Source organism: Temnothorax longispinosus, chromosome 7 (genome assembly GCF_030848805.1).
Source record: "Temnothorax longispinosus isolate EJ_2023e chromosome 7, Tlon_JGU_v1, whole genome shotgun sequence".
NCBI lineage: Eukaryota > Metazoa > Arthropoda > Insecta > Hymenoptera > Formicidae > Temnothorax > Temnothorax longispinosus.
In genome coordinates, this window is record NC_092364.1 from 13,201,262 (window position 1) to 13,222,288 (window position 21,027).

At 35.3% G+C, this 21,027-nt stretch overlaps 1 long non-coding RNA gene across 1 annotated transcript; it reads left to right on the forward strand.

The window, feature by feature from the left end:
• The first annotated feature begins 10,254 nt into the window (after positions 1-10,254).
• LOC139816671 (uncharacterized) lies at positions 10,255-12,183 on the forward strand. Its single transcript, XR_011733057.1, has 3 exons — positions 10,255-10,841; positions 11,259-11,540; positions 11,822-12,183. It is a non-coding gene; the product is annotated as an uncharacterized lncRNA (long non-coding RNA).
• The last annotated feature ends 8,844 nt before the right edge of the window (positions 12,184-21,027 follow it).

Below are 21,027 nucleotides of genomic sequence, written 5' to 3' on the forward strand. Positions count from 1 at the left end.
GCTCATACTCATATACGCGCGTGCGTGCGTGCGTGTGTGTGTGTGTGCGTGCGTGCGTGTGTGTGTGTGTGTGTGTGTGTGTGTGTGTGTGTGTGTGTGTGTGTGTGTGTGTGTACGTGTACGTGTGTGAGTAATCAAATAGTTAATATTTTACCTTTTTTATTAAATTACGTTTTACTTTTTTTATTAAAAAATTCTTTATTTCTCCATCAATGAATGTCGCTCGATAAATAATTTTATTATACAAAAACATATTGAAACTCTTATATATAACCATAATTTGTTATAATTTTTTGGTGGAATTAAGTAATATTTCGATTGGGTATTTGCAATGTGTTGTGCTAAAATTTTTGTTTGATGAGTTTCATCAGTATGTGTGTATGTGCCAAATTTACCAAATTTATCTTTCGGAAGAGACATTAAATTTAGAAAATGGTCGTCAAGCTTGGGGAGCTTGGGAGTTTTGGGTATTTTCGATACGCTTCCATTGGTTGATATGGAATTTTTTGGATCTCTTGCTTGTACACCATCCAAATGTATAATTTATTAAAATGTTGAATAAGAGTAATAGCGCGATCAGACGGAGTAGAAACGTTTTGCTTTACTTACCTCGAAGATATAAAATCATTATTTTTAATAAATGTGTTAAATAAAAAATTGTTACCTCATCAAAGTAACTGATGAAACGTGTCATATATTCCTTCTAATCTCGTGTATTTATACTTTTGTCTTTATACGTAAAAAAAAATGTTTTTAAAAATAATACGAATATAGTTTTTCCTCCTACTTTTTGTTCGTAATCTAGAAGAAATATCGTTCCTAATTCGTACGGAACATATTTACAATATTCATTGTTATATTCTAACTGCACCCCCCGCACGAGTGGGGTTCGTGCGGAGAAACTGGGCTATCTTTTGGAGGGAGACATTAAATTTGAAATTGGTCGTCAAGCTTGGGGAGCTTGGGAGTTTTGGGTCAATAATTGACGAGCTTCTGATTGCAACTTTGGAGAGCAGCTCCGTGTTGTGACATGTTGTGTTCTTTGTTTGGCGACGGCGACTCAATTCTATCTGCCGCCCGTCTGCCTTCCTTCAGAACGCGCGAAGGCTTTCCCCTACTTCAGTTAATGAACATTAAATCATTTTTTATGGAATTATTCAAGAGGATACAAATGTTAATTATCGTAATGCAGAACAGATCCGTTTTTTTTTTTCAGATTTATATGGCTTGTTCTGCCGCACAATGGGTTTAGACAATATTTGTATTGCACATATAGGAAATAGATCGGAATATTAAATAAAGATTTTTATTAAAAAAAAGGGTAGCAGTGTGGTCTTGTGGTAAAGCGCCAGACTCGTAACCCCGTGGAGCCGGGTTCGAGTCCACCCGATCACAGGAATTTTTATATTCCAAACTGCACCCTCCGCACGAGTGGGGCTTGTGCGGAGAAACTGGGCTATCTTTTGGAGGAGAAATTAAATTTGAAATTGGTCGTCAAGCTTGGGGAGCTTGGGAGTTTTGGTAAATTTAAAATGTCACAAGTCAATTGTGATACTCATAATTACTGTATTTCAATACTGCGCCGATGAAAGTCGTAAAGCTCTGACATCGACAATACAAATAAGAACAAAACTATCTATAGTTTTATTAACTCCAGAACGCGAAACCCGTTACACAGATCGCTCTTAAAACGATCGGTTGTTAAAATTTGCTGCTCTGTGAGATATTTTTAGCAAGCCCAAAACGACGCAAGAAAGGTCGCCGCTGAATCTGATCGGCGAAATAAATAAGTTCTCTTTGTGGTTTCTCATTTGTAATTTTTTGGAACTCTTGCTTGTACACCACCCAAATGTATAATTTATTAAAATGTTGAATAAGAGTAGATCAGACGGAGTAGAAACGTTTTGTCTTACTTACCTCGAAGATATATCGAGATATTTTCGAGCGAAACGTAGCTTAGCGCCAATAGCTTTTGAAATAGATCACGCAATAAATTTTCGTTTAGATCGAAGAAACAACAGAATGTAGCGCCGCTTAAGAAACCGTTCTTTATGGATCAAAAAAGAGGCATTTTGTTACGAAATTATGTTTGTGCATATTTGTGGGTAAAATTATCGAAAGCCCTCACTTCAAATCCAAGCTTTTATAAAGTTTTTTTTAAATCTTCGCAATCTTTATCAGTATACCAAAACGAGGTAAAAGACCCAAAATATTGTCGTAATTACTGTGTTCGTTGATGTTTGTTCTTAATGGCGATAAAATAAATTTTAATCCAGAGAATAGTCGTTCTACGCTGACTTGAGTAGCAGGTACGGATAGAACAGTCATTGCTAATTGATATAATTTAGGTTGATTTTGTTTCTTTTCCTCCGAAAATTGAATGTGGCACTCGAAGTATACGTCATCCCCTTCTTTAATGTCCTCTGGCTTAAGGTCGATCCGAGGTTTAACGATACTATCTACTATATTATTTATCATTATTGAGAGCGTTATCTTTGTTAAAAATATGATATTATTTTAAGAAAAAAAAAGTACGTATTACGCGATATATTAATTATAAACACATCAAGCTCTTCAACATTTGTACTATATTATGGGTTACCCTAGAAATTCAGAATAAGCTGAAAAGTTTTTACCACTACAACGGTAAAATTGATAGCAACAGCGACGCGTCCCAATTGTTGAAGCCCAGGGAGATGGCGTATGCCGGCAGCAGAATGATGAAGTTGGTATAGCTGATGACGTTGGTGGAGTTGGAGATGAGGATGACGAGGTAGATGGGATCTTTGAGCAGGGTAGCGATCATGTAACTTTTCCTTAGAGCGGAAACGTGAAAAGTGAAAAGTTTCATGTAACTATCTCTTTCTATTGGTGTTGAATAGAAAGAGATAAACTTTTCACTTTTCACGTTTCCGTCCTAGGGGAAAGGATACATGATCGATCCCCAGACTGAAGTCGAAAAATTTGTTCTGTTGATCCTTCTCATCGTGCTCGCGCCGCTTCTACAATGAAAAAATCTTAGTCTTTGTCATCCAAAATTTACAAAATCCCGTCCTTTGCGCAATTTGCCGGGCGATTGGGGAGCCGAAGATATTACGGTAACTGCTTCATAATTTGTAGATACGGAGTTTAAACTCCACAATCTGTTTCGTGCTCGGCCGAAGATGGGTTTTCTTTACTCATATTCATATACGCGCGTGCGTGCGTGTGTGTGTGTGTGTGTGTGTGTGTGTGTGTGTGTGTGTGTGTGTGTGTACGTGTGTGAGTAATCAAATAAGTTAATATTTTACCTTCTTTATTAAATTACGTTTTACTTTTTTTATTAAAAAATTCTTTATTTCTCCATCAATGAATGTCGCTCGATAAATAATTTTATTATACAGAAACATATTGAAACTCTTATATATAACCATAATTTGTTATAATTTTTTGGTGGAATTAAGTAATATTTCGATTGGGTATTTGCAATGTGTTGTGCTAAATTTTTGTTTGATGAGTTTCATCAGTATGTGTGTATGTGCCAAATTTACCAAATTTATCTTTCGGAAGAGACATTAAATTTAGAAAATGGTCGTCAAGCTTGGGGAGCTTGGGAGTTTTTGGTATTTTCGATACGCTTCCATTGGTTGATATGGAATTTTTTGGATCTCTTGCTTGTACACCATCCAAATGTATAATTTATTAAAATGTTGAATAAGAGTAACATAATAGCGCGATCAGACGGAGTAGAAACGTTTTGCTTTACTTACCTCGAAGATATAAAATCATTATTTTTAATAAAATGTGTTAATAAAAAATTGTTACCTCATCAAAGTAACTGATGAAACGTGTCATATATTCCTTCCAATCTCGTGTATTTATACTTTTGTCTTTATACGTAAAAAAAATGTTTTTAAAATAATACGAATATAGTTTTTTTTTTCCTACTTTTTGTTCGTAATCTAGAAGAAATATCGTTCCTAATTCGTACGGAACATATTTACAATATTCATTGTTATATTCTAAACTGCACCCCCCGCACGAGTGGGGCTCGTGCGGAGAAACTGGGCTATCTTTTGGAGGGAGACATTAAATTTGAAATTGGTCGTCAAGCTTGGGGAGCTTGGGAGTTTTGGGTCAATAATTGACGAGCTTCTGATTGCAACTTTGGAGAGCAGCTCCGTGTTGTGACATGTTGTGTTCTTTGTTTGGCGACGGCGACTCAATTCTATCTGCCGCCCGTCTGCCTTCCTTCAGAACGCGCGAAGGCTTTCCCCTACTTCAGTTAATGAACATTAAATCATTTTTATGGAATTATTCAAGAGGATACAAATGTTAATTATCGTAATGCAGAACAGATCCTTTTTTTTTTTTCAGATTTATATGGTTTGTTCTGCCGCACAATGGGTTTAGACAAGATTTGTATTGCACATATAGGAAATAGATCGGAATATTAATAAAGATTTTTTATTTAAAAAAAAGGGTAGCAGTGTGGTCTTGTGGTAAAGCGCCAGACTCGTAACCCCGTGGAGCCGGGTTCGAGTCCACCCGATCACAGGAATTTTTTATATTCCAAACTGCACCCTCCGCACGAGTGGGGCTTGTGCGGAGAAACTGGGCTATCTTTTGGAGGAGAAATTAAATTTGAAATTGGTCGTCAAGCTTGGGGAGCTTGGGAGTTTTGGTAAATTTAAAATGTCACAAGTCAATTGTGATACTCATAATTACTGTATTTCAATACTGCGCCGATGAAAGTCGTAAAGCTCTGACATCGACAGTACAAATAAGAACTAAACTATCTATAGTTTTATTAACTCCAGAACGCGAAACCCGTTACACAGATCGCTCTTAAAACGATCGGTTGTTAAAATTTGCTGCTCTGTGAGATATTTTCAGCAAGCCCAAAAACGACGCAAGAAAGGTCGCCGCTGAATCTGATCGGCGAAATAAATAAGTTCTCTTTGTGGTTTCTCATTTGTAATTTTTTGGAACTCTTGCTTGTACACCACCCAAATGTATAATTTATTAAAATGTTGAATAAGAGTAGATCAGACGGAGTAGAAACGTTTTGTCTTACTTACCTCGAAGATATATCGAGATATTTTCGAGCGAAACGTAGCTTAGCGCCAATAGCTTTTGAAATAGATCACGCAATAAATTTTCGTTTATATCGAAGAAACAACAGAATGTAGCGCCGCTTAAAAAAACCGTTCTTTATGGATCAATAAAGAGGCATTTTGTTACGAAATTATGCTTGTGCATAATTGTGGGTAAAATTATCGAAAGCCCTCACTTCAAATCCAAGCTTTTATAAAGTTTTTTTTAAATCTTCGCAATCTTTATCAGTATACCAAAACGAGGTAAAAGACCCAAAATATTGTCGTAATTACTGTGTTCGTTGATGTTTGTTCTTAATGGCGATAAAATAAATTTTAATCCAGAGAATAGTCGTTCTACGCTGACTTGAGTAGCAGGTACGGATAGAACAGTCATTGCTAATTGATATAATTTAGGTTGATTTTTTTTCTTTTCCTCCGAAAATTGAATGTGGCACTCGAAGTATACGTCATCCCCTTCTTTAATGTACTCTCGGCTTAAGGTCGATCCGAGGTTTAACGATACTATCTACTATATTATTTATCATTATTGAGAGCGTTATCTTTGTTAAAAATATGATATTATTTTAAGAAAAAAAAAGTACGTATTACGCGATATATTAATTATAAACACATCAAGCTCTTCAACATTTGTACTATATTATGGGTTACCCTAGAAATTCAGAATAAGCTGAAAGTTTTTACCACTACAACGGTAAAATTGATAGCAACAGCGACGCGTCCCAATTGTTGAAGCCCAGGGAGATGGCGTATGCCGGCAGCAGAATGATGAAGTTGGTATAGCTGATGACGTTGGTGGAGTTGGAGATGAGGATGACGAGGTAGATGGGATCTTTGAGCAGGGTAGCGATCATGTAACTTTTTCCTTAGAGCGGAAACGTGAAAAGTGAAAAGTTTCATGTAACTATCTCTTTCTATTGGTGTTGAATAGAAAGAGATAAACTTTTCACTTTTCACGTTTCCGTCCTAGGGGAAAGGATACATGATCGATCCCCAGACTGAAGTCGAAGAATTTGTTCTGTTGATCCTTCTCATCGTGCTCGCGCCGCCTCTACAATGAAAAAATCTTAGTCTTTGTCATCCAAAATTTACAAATCCCGTCCTTTGCGCAATTTGCCGGGCGATTGGGGAGCCGAAGATATTACGGTAACTGCTTCATAGTTTGTAGATACGGAGTTTAAAACTCCACAATCTGTTTCGTGCTCGGCCGAAGATGGGTTTTCTTTGCTCATATTCATATACGCGCGTGCGTGCGTGTGTGTGTGTGTGTGTGTGTGTGTGTGTGTACGTGTGTGAGTAATCAAATAAGTTAATATTTTACCTTCTTTATTAAATTACGTTTTACTTTTTTTATTAAAAAATTCTTTATTTCTCCATCAATGAATGTCGCTCGATAAATAATTTTATTATACAGAAACATATTGAAACTCTTATATATAACCATAATTTGTTATAATTTTTTGGTGGAATTAAGTAATATTTCGATTGGGTATTTGCAATGTGTTGTGCTAAAATTTTTGTTTGATGAGTTTCATCAGTATGTGTGTATGTGCCAAATTTACCAAATTTATCTTTCGGAAGAGACATTAAATTTAGAAAATGGTCGTCAAGCTTGGGGAGCTTGGGAGTTTTGGGTATTTTCGATACGCTTCCATTGGTTGATATGGAATTTTTTTGGATCTCTTGCTTGTACACCATCCAAATGTATAATTTATTAAAATGTTGAATAAGAGTAACATAATAGCGCGATCAGACGGAGTAGAAACGTTTTGCTTTACTTACCTCGAAGATATAAAATCATTATTTTTAATAAAATGTGTTAAATAAAAAATTGTTACCTCATCAAAGTAACTGATGAAACGTGTCATATATTCCTTCCAATCTCGTGTATTTATACTTTTGTCTTTATACGTAAAAAAAAAGTTTTTAAAAATAATACGAATATAGTTTTTCCTCCTACTTTTTGTTCGTAATCTAGAAGAAATATCGTTCCTAATTCGTACGGAACATATTTACAATATTCATTGTTATATTCTAAACTGCACCCCCCGCACGAGTGGGGCTCGTGCGGAGAAACTGGGCTATCTTTTGGAGGGAGACATTAAATTTGAAATTGGTCGTCAAGCTTGGGGAGCTTGGGAGTTTTGGGTCAATAATTGACGAGCTTCTGATTGCAACTTTGGAGAGCAGCTCCGTGTTGTGACATGTTGTGTTCTTTGTTTGGCGACGGCGACTCAATTCTCTCTGCCGCCCGTCTGCCTTCCTTCAAAACGCGCGAAGGCTTTCCCCTACTTCAGTTAATGAACATTAAATCATTTTTTATGGAATTATTCAAGAGGATACAAATGTTAATTATCGTAATGCAGAACAGATCCGTTTTTTTTTTCAGATTTATATGGCTTGTTCTGCCGCACAATGAGTTTAGACAATATTTGTATTGCACATATAGGAAATAGATCGGAATATTAAATAAAGATTTTTATTTAAAAAAAAGGGTAACAGTGTGGTCTTGTGGTAAAGCGCCAGACTCGTAACCCCGTGGAGCCGGGTTCGAGTCCACCCGATCACAGGAATTTTTATATTCTAAACTGCACCCTCCGCACGAGTGGGGCTTGTGCGGAGAAACTGGGCTATCTTTTGGAGGAGAAATTAAATTTGAAATTGGTCGTCAAGCTTGGGGAGCTTGGGAGTTTTGGTAAATTTAAAATGTCACAAGTCAATTGTGATACTCATAATTACTGTATTTCAATACTGCGCCGATGAAAGTCGTAAAGCTCTGACATCGACAATACAAATAAGAACAAAACTATCTATAGTTTTTATTAACTCCAGAACGCGACACCCGTTACACAGATCGCTCTTAAAACGATCGGTTGTTAAAATTTGCTGCTCTGTGAGATATTTTCAGCAAGCCCAAAAACGACGCAAGAAAGGTCGCCGCTGAATCTGATCGGCGAAATAAATAAGTTCTCTTTATGGTTTCTCATTTGTAATTTTTTGGAACTCTTGCTTGTACACCACCCAAATGTATAATTTATTAAAATGTTGAATAAGAGTAGATCAGACGGAGTAGAAACGTTTTGTCTTACTTACCTCGAAAATATATCGAGATATTTTCGAGCGAAACGTAGCTTAGCGCCAATAGCTTTTGAAATAGATCACGCAATAAATTTTCGTTTAGATCGAAAAAACAACAGAATGTAGCGCCGCTTAAGAAACCGTTCTTTATGGATCAAAAAAGAGGCATTTTGTTACGAAATTATGCTTGTGCATATTTGTGGGTAAAATTATCGAAAGCCCTCACTTCAAATCCAAGCTTTTATAAAGTTTTTTTTAAATCTTCGCAATCTTTATCAGTATACCAAAACAAGGTAAAAGACCCAAAATATTGTCGTAATTACTGTGTTCGTTGATGTTTGTTCTTAATGGCGATAAAATAAATTTTAATCCAGAGAATAGTCGTTCTACGCTGACTTGAGTAGCAGGTACGGATAGAACAGTCATTGCTAATTGATATAATTTAGGTTGATTTTGTTTCTTTTCCTCCGAAAATTGAATGTGGCACTCGAAGTATACGTCATCCCCTTCTTTAATGTCCTCTGGGCTTAAGGTCGATCCGAGGTTTAACGATACTATCTACTATATTATTTATCATTATTGAGAGCGTTATCTTTGTTAAAAATATGATATTATTTTAAGAAAAAAAAAGTACGTATTACGCGATATATTAATTATAAACACATCAAGCTCTTCAACATTTGTACTATATTATGGGTTACCCTAGAAATTCAGAATAAGCTGAAAAGTTTTTACCACTACAACGGTAAGATTGATAGCAACAGCGACGCGTCCCAATTGTTGAAGCCCAGGGAGATGGCGTATGCCGGCAGCAGAATGATGAAGTTGGTATAGCTGATGACGTTGGTGGAGTTGGAGATGAGGATGACGAGGTAGATGGGATCTTTGAGCAGACTGAAGTCGAAGAATTTGTTCTGTTGATCCTTCTCATCGTGCTCGCGCCGCTTCTACAATGAAAAAATCTTAGTCTTTGTCATCCAAAATTTACAAAATCCCGTCCTTTGCGCAATTTGCCGGGCGATTGAGGAGCCGAAGATATTACGGTAACTGCTTCATAATTTGTAGATACGGAGTTTAAACTCCACAATCTGTTTCGTGCTCGGCCGAGGTGATCTCGGGACACGAACTGAATGCCGGTACCCGGTATCACCCTGACAAGTGCGCGGGGCAAGGTCCGAAAGAGATGGAGTGGGTTTTAGATAACACACGCGGGTCGGGTTTGATTCACAAGCACAATTTAAGTATTTCAATACGGTATTTTTAGAGTTTTCTCGCACTCGCGCGTCCGAGCGGGCTAAGCATCTGCGGTAATGTCGGGACGAAAATTTTACGTCGCTCGTACTCTCTGCGATGGCTCGCGAAACGGAGATCTTGAAGAGCGATTGAGTACCGCCCTCGCGATCGGAGATCTTGAAACGCGACCGGCCGACGGATATTCTTCTCGCGAGGCAGATGAGCGACCGCGAACACGATGACTTGCGAGATGCTCAGGCGCACTTATATATAGTCACTCGGGAACGCGATAGCAGGCACGAGTTTCACACGAATCACAATGAGAAACTCCACTTAATTTAACGAGACGCGGTAATGCCGCGATAACGATGCGAGAACGGCGCGGCACGACAAAAGATGGCCGCGAGCGGGGTCGATATCGGGATCGAACTCCCGCTGCAGATATTGTACAATAATGTACAAGAACTATTCGTCTGAGCTTTTACGCGCGGTTATCGCAACACTTGAGAAAGATGCATTCGCGAAAACCGCGGGTTTGATTCGTGTGACGGTCTCGCCGTCGACACGGTTTTCTTTCTTGAAGAATCACGCTACCGCACGCGGTGATCACGTGATCCGTCCCTTGGCTTCGCCCAACTTCGCCACGTCGTATTGCTGGGGCGAACGAAAAAACTTGCGAAATGAAACCTTTCGCACGACGACCAATCGAGCGGGTGCAGATCGCGACGAAACTTGTGCGCACGATGCGACCCTTTGCACAGCCGGGTGCTCTATATGCGTAACCCGTAACTTCCCGGAATTCGCGCGATGACCAATCGACCGGGTGCTAGCGCGACGAAAACCGGCTCGCTCTTCGCTTCACGTGAACGGAAGAGCGAGTCAGGGGGATCAAACTCCGCGAGTTGTATGGCGACCGAGCTTTAGTTACTGGGTGCATGTTCCAGGCGGCAGCACAATCTGCTTTCTCCTTACCTCTCTTCCCGCTTGCTCACCAAACTCGTTAGCTGCCAAACCGCGCTAAATGTCGTTATGGTTATGCAGTATATGGTGTTGCTGATTTCGCTAATTTTACGTTATTATAAACCATTTACGGTGTTTCTTAGTGTTTTTAGTGATAATTAATTAGTGCAAACACTCCTGTGATTCTGTGTGAAATTTGTGTAATATATTTATTGACGTTCGTGTGTGTGTGGTGTGACAACTTCCTGATAAGTGAAAAGAAGAAAATTTTTTTTATTTAATTATTACATATTGTTTATATATTATATACTTCCTTTCTTATTTTATAACCATAAATTATTTTTCAGACCATGGTTTATAAATGTTGCGTGCCTAAGTGCACGTCAAATAAACAAATTCCCTTGCACGTATTTCCGAAGGATGAACAAAGAAGAAGAAGTTGGTTAATAGCAATCCAAAGAATTGATTTAATTGGTAAGTTTATTAACAGAATTAATAGAAATGTCAAAAAAGTTAAATATATATATATATGTCCTACTGTTTCTCATTTTTTATGATAGACTGGCAAACAGACAAAGAGACAGATAAACACGCACGCACGCACGCACGCACACACACACACACACACATGCGCGCGCACACACACACACACACACACACACACACACACACGCGCGCACGCACGCACGCACGCACGCGCGTATATGAGTATGAGCAAAGAAAACCCATCTTCGGCCGAGCACGAAACAGATTGTAGAGTTTAAACTCCGTATCTACAAATTATAAAGCAGTTACCGTAATATCTTCGGCTCCCCAATCGCCCGGCAAATTGCGCAAAGGACGGGGTTTTGTAAATTTTGGATGACAAAGACAAAGATTTTTTCATTGTAGAAGCGGCGCGAGCACGATGAGAAGGATCAACAGAACAATTGTTAACGAAAGACCTGGCTATGAAAGTTACAAATAATAATGCGACAGAAATAGCATCGTGGGATATAATAAAAACTGCATGGATTATGGATAAAGCGTTACATGTAACCCGTCCACATTTAAGAAAAATCACACCGGAACACATTATTGAAAATAAAATTAAAAAAATGCGTGTAAAACACGCAGTACAAGTTCTAAGCGGTACAATGGCCAGCGTCATCGAAACGTTTGTAAGATCGAAATGTAAGTATTTTTATAATAAATACATATTTAAATTATCAAGAAGGTACAAAATACATATTCAAGGAAAACAGAAAAGTCAAAATATGTTAATTTGATCTTATATTGATCAAATCGTGATAAAAAAATTTGATCAATATGAGGGTCAAATTGCCATTGTTTTGATTTTTCTGTTCTCCTTGAGAATATAACATGAATCTACACAATATATTTCATTTTGTCACAAATAACGTAATAAGAATTATATGCAAATTATATGTAAATACATGTGTTTGTATGTGCAGTAACTGTGAATATAGATAACGAAGATATTAACATCAAAGAAGAAGAAGGATTAGCAACGTTGGAAGCCGTCGATTTCTTCAATAATCTTTTTGATTCTGTGAATGGAGATGCCAAAAATGACAACAGCAATGAACTGCGACGTCCAGTAACCGATAACAGTCAACATCACGCGTTCTGGGTGAGTGCGAAAAATAAATTACATAATATGGGATATGTAGAAAAAATGTCACATAAAATTATTACATCAGTGCCGTCTTTAAAAAACTGGTTATTTACGGTTAATGGTTTTGAAAAACTTTGGAAAGTACTTCATGATCAATATAATTTTCATAAATTAAATACGCGTTATTGTAATCAAGATCCGTTGGAAAATTTTTTGGACAAATTAGAAGCCATGCTATACGTAATGTTAATCCGACACCTAAACAATTTCAAGAGTCATTTCTCACTTTATTAGTTAATAACATGAAATCAGTTTCCTTAACACGTGGTAATTGCGAAGAATCTGATAGTGGAATATTATCTACATTAGAAAAATATTTACAAGAAAAATATAATATTTGTAATACATTTGAAAATGAAGAATCAGAATTAATTTCAAATATAAATGTATGCGATGACTCTATTATTGCATCGTCATTAGATAATCGGGAAGAAATTTTACGATTAATTTTGAAAGAAGTTAACTTTTGTATCGAATGTGAACATGATTTAAGAAGTAGTGAATTTCCAGTTTATATAAGACAAGTAATATGTTTAGTTAATAAGTTATTAAGAACGAGAAGTCATCAACGAAATATTTTGCAAATTATATTAAATTATTTGGAAACATGTACTTTCAATACAGATTGGCACGTATGTATTGAACATTATAATGATATATCAAAAATTGTAATGCGTATAATTACATTGAAAACTATTGTATTGTGGTGTGATAAGAAGAATAAATTATTAAATAATTGTGATATTGAAATTGTACAACGCGATGTTCTAAATGATATATTGGAAAGTAGACGAATGCGTACAAATAATAAAAATAATAAAAATAATAAAATTAATAAAAATGATAAAAATATTAAAAATAAAAAAAAAGTTCATTTTAAAAATGTTAAGAATTTGTGAAACAAAAACAATGTATTACTTAATAATTATTATTGTATAGTGTGAGCGAGTATGAGTAGTTTAATTTAACATAGGTAGGTCCTTCTATTCCGATCAATTATCTACCTGAAGAAGTCATGTTTTCCCTACAGGAAGGCATGCCTTCAGGTTGTGGGTGGCTAGGGGTGGAGATAAGATCGGAAGAAAGATGTGAAGTTTTAGCGAAAGCAAAATGGTAGCATCTGAGAAGAAATGTAGTGGAATGAATGAAGAATATAGGGTGTTTAATATTTATGTGTGTATATGCATGTATTCATTTTGTATTTTATTGTATTTGTGTTTTATATGTATTATTCATAGTGTTTATTTCATTGTATATTTCTTGTAATGTATGAATCTGTGTGTGCTTGTGTATAAGTGATGTGTGGGACACATATGTGTATTGCATCACCTTTTTTAACCACACCGGATATTTAATATTTTTTGATATTGATATCCGACAGTCCGCAGTCTGTTTAAAGTGGGACGGAAAAATGTAATGCATTGCATGTTGGTATTTATGGAAAAAAATATGTTTAAAATATCAATATAGGTAAAATAATAATGAAATAATATTAGTTATTAATTACATTTGCATTAAATTTTATATATATTATAAAATTGTATATGAAATTACTTGCTATAAGGTATATGCACGCGCATGTACAGTTTAAAGTACCGCCAATTCCCCCACTACTTATTTTAGTTCATATCTCTGGGTGCATGTCATAGACGGCGCTGAAAGTGTCCCCCACTTTTCCAAGAGGGAGTTTGGACCCCCTGGAGCGAGTTTTGAGATGTTTCACGTGGCGGCCTATCGAGCCCGCGAGCGGGTGCGACTCGCGATGAAACAGCAGTACGGACTTCGCGCAATTACTTCGAGAACACTCCCGAGATGCTAATTGCCACGAACGGCCGGCTGAGCCGGCTCGACTTTCTCCTTATAGAGAGGCAGAAACGGAAGAGAGCGCCATCGGTCGCCTTGCGCGTCATGAGGATAGATCGACGCTCTTACCGATGATGATCTGGTCGGAAGAGCTATAGGCAGGGCATGTACGTGATGAATTCTGCATCATTACTCAGAGAATTATTTCTCAAATAAATACCAATCACCAATCATTTGAATCACCAATTATATAATCCTCCTTGGTTGAAAGATGAAAATATAAAAATAATAATATTTTCGTCGACGAGCAAAATCGCAGACCATGCAGCTTGATAGCTAGCAAAAGAGTGCGCTCGTGGAAAATTCGCAATTAAGGTAAAGGGCCTTTTACAAGATCAGTTAATCTACTAGCGTTACTCACATGCACATTATTTGGTTGTTCTATAAAATTCTCGTCATCTCGTTCTAGTAATTCTACCGTCTCGGCTAAGCATTGGAAGCGATTAGAAGTATTAAATTTACATTGTAAAAGAGAGTCGGTTTCAACGCAGGGTAATTTGTCCAAGCCGGTTGGGCTGGATAAGTCCTCGTCGGTTTGTCGCTTGCTGCAAATAAAATTAGAACAAATTATTTTTCTGAGGCGTTTACTTGTTGCGTACAATGGTTCAACGATGATGGCTAAGCAAAAATTAAATTAAATTAAAAAATTATTTTGACTTTATCCTGGTACCAACAGCATTCTAGACAAGATAGAATACCCTGAGATTATCTGACATAATGAATCCAACCACAAAATTCGTTGGTAGTAATCTTCGGAGTTTACATTCCATACAGCACAGAAATAATGCAGCACCATTGCAGCAATGTTTTCCTAAAATACTGCAATATTGCAGAAGCATTGCAAAATGTTGCTGCAACGTTGCTGTGGCATTGCAGCAATAGTAAAATGTCCGCTTGCAGAAATATTGCGATATAATATTGCAGCAACATTGTAATCTATACTATTATTATAAAGCAACAGGGTTTGCATTTCTTTGTTCGCCATGATCTCGGAAACCAATGGACCGAATTTTTACCAAACGTATATGAAATAGGGGTAGAATTTCCCGGGGAGTGCTATAGGGTGTATAGTTTTTCGTTACCGATCTTCTGGAAACCGGTTTTTCTAATTTCTTCAATTTTTCGGTAAATCTATACTATCTATACTAGTCTATACTATTATTATAAAGCAACAGGGTTTGCATTTTTTTGTTCGCTATGATCTCGGAAACCAATGGACCGAATTTTTACCAAACGTATATGAAATAGGGGTAGAATTTCCCGGGGAGTGCTATAGGGTGTATAGTTTTTCGTTACCGATCTTCTGGAAACCGGTTTTTCTAATTTCTTCAATTTTTCGGTAAATAATTGACGGAATTTCAAAGAATTGTATATAAAACAGGGGTTGAATTTTCCGTGGAGTGCCATAAAATGTATAATTTTTTGTTACCGATCTTTTTGAAAGCCGGTACTAAAATTTTTGAAATTTTTTGTTACCGATCTCTTTGGAAGCCGGTACTGAAATTTTTGAAATTAAAAATCATTTGACCGAATTTTTATTAAATTTCATATACTTTTAATATCGATTTTTTTGGAAACCGGTATCAGAAGTTTTTTGAATTAAAAACCATTTGACCAAATTTTTATTAAAAGTATATAAAATAGGGGTAGAATTGCCCGGGGAGTGTAGAGGTAGAGTGTATAGTTTTTTTTACCAATTTTCTGGAAACCGGTTTTTTTAATTTTTCTAATTTTTCGAGAAATAATTGTGTTGGAGATACAAAGTGGCTCCACTCGAACTTTTAAAAAATTGTATATAAAACGGGTTGAATTTTCCGGGGAGTGTCATAAAGTGTACAATTTTTTGTTACCGATCTCTTTGGAAGCCGGTACTGAAATTTTTGAAATTTTTTGTTACCGATATCTTTGGAAGCCGGTACTGAGATACGAAGTGGCTCTACTCGAACTTTTAAAAAATTGTATATAAAACGGGTTGAATTTTCCGGGGAGTGCCATAAAGTGTACAATTTTTTGTTACCGATCTCTTTGGAAGCCGGTACTGAAATTTTTGAAATTAATAATCATTTGACCGAATTTTTATTAAATTTCATATACTTTTAATATCGATTTTTTTGGAAACCGGTATCAGAAGTTTTTTGAATTAAAAACCATTTGACCAAATTTTTATTAAAAGTATATGAAATAGGGGTAGAATTTCCCGGGTAACGAAAAACTATACACCCTATAGCACTCCCCAAGAAATTCTATCCCTATTTTACATACTTTTGGTAAAAATTCGGTTGAATAGTTTAAGAGTGTATAAAGAACAGACATACATACATTTATACATACAGACATTCTATTTTTTATATATAGATTACATGATATGTGAAACAAGTAACTTATAAGTCATTCGTTGCTAAGTCATAAAAGACTGTATAAGCTGATAGTTTCACATATTATATGTTAGTCATTTTAGTAATCTGTCACCGAGACGTTTGAATATACTAATATATGTTTTAAAAGATATATTTAAGATTATATTTATTAAAATGGAAAATTTTAACAACGGAGTGTCGAGTGAAGTGTCGAGTGAAGAAGTTAGAAAAAGTAAAAATTAATGAATTATTATTATATAAATAATAATTTAATAAATAATAATAATTTAATTTTTTTAATAAAAAATAATATTTTTTAAATTCTTTAGTTTTGGATGATGGTATGGACGAGGAACTTCTTGAATTTATGATAAAATATGAAGAAACTATTACGGATAAAAGGTATTATAGATGAAATACTTTTGAAAATTATAAAAGAGGAGACAAAGAACTCAGGGTAATTTTCAGGTTCAACGCAGGGTAATTTGTCCAAGCCGGTTGGGCTGGATAAGTCCTCGTCGGTTTGTCGCTTGCTGCAAATAAAATTAGAACAAATTATTCTTCTGAGGCGTTTACTTGTTGCGTACAATGGTTCAACGATGATGGCTAAGCAAAATTAAATTAAATTAAAAAATTATTTTGACTTTATCCTGGTACCAACAGCATTCTAGACAAGATAGAATACCCTGAGATTATCTGACATAATGAATCCAACCACAAAATTTGTTGGTAGTAATCTTCGGAGTTTACATTCCATACAGCACAGAAATAATGCAGCACCATTGCAGCAATGTTTTCCTAAAATACTGCAATATTGCAGAAACATTGCAAAATGTTGCTGCAACGTTGCTGTGGCATTGCAGCAATAGTAAAATGTCCGCTTGCAGAAATATTGCGATATAATATTGCAGCAACATTGTAATATAATATACTAGCTTTTCGGCCCGCGCTTCGCGCGGGCCTCAAATAGATCTATCTGTATATTAATTATATATGCTTCTTTTTATTCTCACTTTAATAATAATTTGTAATTTAAATACATTCTTTTTATTTTTAAAAAGTTTTAATTTTTCAACGTTAATTTTTTAATATTCGTAAATTTTGAGATATCGGGCCTTTTTTTTTTTTTTTTTTTTTTTCGTTGGAGGAGGAAAATGCCTAATGCATACCCTAGGGCCGGTCCCTAGGGTTATGCCGGACTTGCACCGGCTAAAAACCTCCCCCGGCCCCCACCTTTGGTATAAGTCACAGTTTTATTACTTTTACTTTTGTTGACTATGTAATCCGCAATTTTCTCTATACTTTATAAAATTTCTCGATATACCACATTTTTGGTATAAGATGTATTTTTTCCCTCAATTAAATGTCCTTGTTTGTTGGTTTCTTCTATTTTTTTTTTTACATTTTCTTTTTTTGTTGCTCTAGAAAATGCTACATAGAGTTGTCCATGTGCAAATACTGTATTTCGTAGATATATCCCTACCTTTTTTAATGTTTGTCCTTGGGATTTATTTATTGTCATTGCAAATGCGACACGTATTGGAAACTGTCGCCTTTTAAGCTTAAATGGTAATTCAATATCACTTGGTATGAAATCGATTCTTGGTAATAAGACAATTTTTTCCTTTTGCTGGTCCTGCCATAACTTCCGCATGAATCAGGTTTGGTTTCAGTTCTTTTACAATCAATCTTGTTCCATTGCATAATCCTTTCTTTCCCTATCTTTCTCTCTCTCTTTCTCTCTTTCTCTCTTCTCTCTTTCTCTTTCTTATATCTATGATGATCTATGAATATTCTTTTTCTTCTTTCTCCTCTTTCCTTGCGATTTGTCTTTAATAGATGACATATAATATGTGAATGCAGCAACTTATCCTGATTGTCCGCGAGCGATTAATGACGTCACTTGAGCAAATCGAGCATGTATATTTCATATACAATTCTTTAAAATTCGATCGATTATTTCCCGAAAAATTAAAAAAATTAAAAAAATCGGTTTCCAGAAATTGACCGCGAGCGATTACTCGCGGTCAGACAGACAGACAGACTTAAAAATTGGAAAAATTAGAAAAACCGGTTTCCAGAAAATCGATAATGAAAAATTATATACTTTATGGCACTCTCCGGAAAATTCTACCCCTATTTCACGTACTCGTGGTAAAAATTCGATCCACTAACGAATGAGTAGTTCGCGATCAGACAGAAAAATTTAAAAAATAAAAAAAATCGATTTCCAGAAAATCGGTAACGAAAAACTGTATACTTTATGGCACTCCCCGGGAAATTCTACCCCTATTTCATGTACTCGTGGTAAAAATTTGGACAGAAAAATTATATTCTCAGCGATTACTCGCGGTCAGACAGACAGACAGACTTAAAAATTAGAAAAATTAGAAAAACCGGTTTCCAGAAAATTGATAATGAAAAATTATATACTTTATGGCACTCTACGGGAAATTCTACCCCTATTTCACGTACTCGTGGTAAAAATTCGATCCACTAACGAATGAGTAGTTCGCGATCAGACAGAAAAATTTAAAAAATAAAAAAAATCGATTTCCAGAAAATCGGTAACGAAAAACTATATACTTTATGGCACTCCCCGGGAAATTCTACCCCTATTTCATGTACTCGTGGTAAAAATTTGGACAAAAAAATTAAAAAAATAAAAAAAATCGGTTTCCAGAAAATCGGTAACGAAAAACTATACACTTTATGGCACTCCCCGGGAAATTCTACCCCTATTTCATGTACCCTTGATAAAAATTCGATCCACTAACGATTGAGTAGTTCGCGGACAGACGGACGGACGGACGGACGGACGGACGGACGGACAGACAAACAGTCGCGTTTTATATAATAGTATGATATGCAATAATTGTTTATATATTTTTACAATATATATATATACATATAATATAATACGTATATATATATATATATATATATATATATATATATATATATATATCTATATATATATATTATATACAATAGAAAATTTAAAAAATTAAAAATGCAAGAGGAAATAAGAGAGAGAAAGAAGAAAACAATATTGTGATAAAAGAATGGGAGGTTCAAAAAGAGATACTGTAGAAAAAGCGATAGAAAAAATATTACCAGAAAGAACTTCACATTAGAAGTTACGGTAAATTCTGGACAAGGAGAGGAACAAATATGATTACAGAGAAACTGAAAGGTAAGGAAAAGAAAAGGATAGTTATGGTTAAAAAAAAGATCTTAAAGGAGACAAACATAATCGTTGACAATGACTTAACTTGGAAGGTAAGACAGATACAAAGAGAAATATGATTGGTAGGGGAGCAGAGGCGAAAAAGGCAAGGGAAACAAGAGTGAAAATCAAATATAGGAAATTACAAGTAATTGAAAGAAAGTTTACATAGAAAGAAGAGGGAGGTTTAAAAAAGCTAAATTTTTGGAGCAGGCAGGGTTCTGTTGGCCCATAAATAGTCGGGCCGAGAGAAAAGGTGTTTACAATGCGGCCATTCGTACGGGCTACGTGTCGGCGGCGGCGCCGTCGGCGGAGCCTCTATAGTATTATTAAGTATAATATTTTCTTTTTATTCAATAATATTATCATAAAATAAAACAAGTAGAAACTTGCACATTGCTTCCTTATAGTTTTATTTAAGTGTGCAAGTAGAAACCTGCATATTGCTTCCTCTATGAGGAAGTCTGTTTTTTTTATGCATAATTATTAGTAAATATTTATTAATTTAGCTTCCTCATAGAGGAAGCAATGTGCAGGTTTCTACTTGCACACTTAAAAACTATAAGAAAGTAATGTCCAAGTTTCTACTTGCATACTTAAAAACTATGAGAAAGCAATAATGTACAAGTTTCCACTTGCACACTTAAAAACTATGAGGAAGCAATGTGCAAGTTTCTACTTGCACACTTAAAAACTATGACGAAGCGCAATGTGCAAGTTTCTACTTGCACACTTTTTTTTACGGATAAAGTATCATTGAAAATAGATTGGTGTTGAATTTGGCAATGATCGGTAAAGGGGTTACCAATTTTTGCCTAAAAAGTGTACAAGTTATACACGTAATCTTATATATAAGGTATCATTAAAGGGAGATTGTTTTGAATTTGGCGAAGATTAGTGAAAGGGTTACCGATTTCTGCCTAAAAAATGTATAAGGTAGACCGAGGCAAATCGGATTACTAATTAGAACGATAAAATAGCTCGTTTAAAATAAAACATTATCGAAAATTGTCTTGAAACTTATATTAATCCGATTCGCCTCAATCTACCATAAATTTTGAAATATTGGACTATTTCTAATTTTATTATATTCTTCAGTCTTTTTTATCCTTATTTCATATATAAGTCTTTAAGATTTGGTTGATCACTTCTTGAGTTAAAGGCATTTAAAATTTTGAAAAATTCAATATAAAAAAAGAACCTTTTCACCGATTATCGCCAAATTTAATACCAACCTTTTTTTAATGATACTCTACATAAAATTACATGTATAACTAATACATGTAACTTTTTAAGCAAAAAACGGTAACTCTTTCACCGATCTTCGCCAAATTCAATACCTTTCTTAAATGATACTTTATTCATCAAATAACTTACACATTTTTTAAGCAGAAATCGTTACACATTTTTTGAACAGAAATCGGTAATCCTTTCACCTCGCAAAATTCAAAACAACCTTCTTTTAATAATTCTCTATATAAAATTACATGTACAATCTTATACACTTTTTAAGGCGGTAATCCCTTTACCGAT